Genomic DNA, 1,801 nt, shown 5'->3' on the forward strand with positions numbered 1-1,801 from the left:
AGGTATGAGTTCTAATCCCCAACTTTCATTCCACTGTATTCTAAATCAACATCATTAAACCTGAATTATTCCAACTCCTGCAGGGGACTGTGATGCAAGGTTTCATATCCTGTAATCGTGCTGAAACATACCGGCCTCATCTCAAAGCAGGAGCTACTTACACTCTTCAGATTTTTTTTGCCACCAGAAGCAAGGAGATTTATCGCGTTGCTGATCAGAGTTTAACAATTTCATTCTCCAACGGCTCTGTTCTCCTCCCCTTGACGACGATGACATCCCCGTCTCTGTCTCTTTCCCCACAGACAAGTTCAGGTTCCACACACATGAGGATTTCCAAGCTAACTGTGGACTCAGGGGCGACCTCTACGGTAATTTATGTGATTTTAAAAATCTGTGTTGTATTTAGATATCTCTACTAATCTTCAAGAACAATGTTGTAGATGTCGTTGGCCACTTGAGGCTGGTGAATGGACAGTCTCTCATTGACCGCCCCGTCCTTGATGAGGCCGAAATAATCAGCATGCGTCATGTTTTGGTACATTTGCAGACAAAATAGTACGTGTTTATTATTATTATGATCACAATCTCACGTTCTGTAAAGCTTACTCTCTAAGACATCTTGATAGCACTTAAGCTATTTTAAATAATTTTTTGCAGTTGACCTGTTATGAAGCTGTACCTTTGAGACCAGGCTGCAAAAGATTTTTACAAGAAATTCACATCCAGTGAAGACACTCCCACTGTTCTTTTGGTCACAACTGTGAACCCAAAAACTATAGCAGTTAATCAATTTTTCCCATGTCATAACCCACCCACTGCAAATACAAACGTTTCCTGTTTTGCCTCATAACTCTTACTTGAAATAGACTGGGTCAATGATCTCAGGGTTATGGTTCATCCTTTGTAAATTACACTTTCATTACCCAAATCTCATAAGGTTCATATTAATGTCTAACATTCATTTAGATTGCTCTTCACGCAACCTCTATGTTAATGCTTGATAGTTTCAGAAAAGAATTAAGTTGCGTTTGGTTGCTCATATCTCATAAGTTTAGGCTCATGTCTTACGTTGAGTTACGTTGCGGTTCAAGATATATGTGGTCATCTTCTCTCTTTGAAGTTTCAGCCATTCATGAAACAGTGTCATTAACGTGTCTGTTTTAATGCGGCAACCAAAAATAGGTAATTTAGCTCTCAGTTCGATGTCATCCTCACGTGTCTTCATAGACAAAGATATCCAGCCCACAATTGATTACTTCAACTGGTTAGTAGTTGTAGAGAGAACAGTGATATGTTTGTCAATTCCAAGTAGTTTTCTTTTCAGTCTCTCTTGAGTGAGCTTTAATAATTATGTTTTGTAAATTGTCTCAGGTTGACTTCTAACCCAGAGATTGCGAATCGGGTTAATGCAGATGATGTTACTAGGGTTGAGACAATGACAATTGGGTAGATCTTTGCTTACATCAAGCAGGAATATGCCGTGGTAAATAGAACGTTAAGATACCTCTATAAAAAACGAAGCATATCCATGTCATTCACTATCTTTAAACCTATTGCAGGAAGCTTCTTTCAACTGCATAGCCACAATTGATGACGTTGAGCATGACAGTGCATGGTACTATATTGCCTGCAGCGGTTGTCAAACTAAGGCCACCAGAGGTCCTTCTTCGTTGATGTGCGCCAAGTGTGGCAACACTAACTTTTCTGGTGTAGCGAGGTATGCATTCTAACCTCACAATATCATGCTTCATATTTCTACACTACAAGAAAACATCAAGGATTCTGAGGGAAAAAATCGTCG

General features: G+C 39.4%; 1 long non-coding RNA gene across 1 annotated transcript; it reads left to right on the top strand.

Moving 5' to 3' along the window:
• Positions 1-86: 86 nt before the first annotated feature.
• LOC106321349 lies at positions 87-1,698 on the top strand. Its single transcript, XR_001266047.1, has 5 exons — positions 87-368; positions 441-555; positions 658-1,264; positions 1,372-1,483; positions 1,560-1,698. It is a non-coding gene; the product is annotated as an uncharacterized LOC106321349 (long non-coding RNA).
• The last annotated feature ends 103 nt before the right edge of the window (positions 1,699-1,801 follow it).

This window comes from Brassica oleracea, unplaced genomic scaffold (genome assembly GCF_000695525.1).
Source record: "Brassica oleracea var. oleracea cultivar TO1000 unplaced genomic scaffold, BOL UnpScaffold01464, whole genome shotgun sequence".
Classification (NCBI taxonomy): Eukaryota; Viridiplantae; Streptophyta; class Magnoliopsida; order Brassicales; family Brassicaceae; genus Brassica; species Brassica oleracea.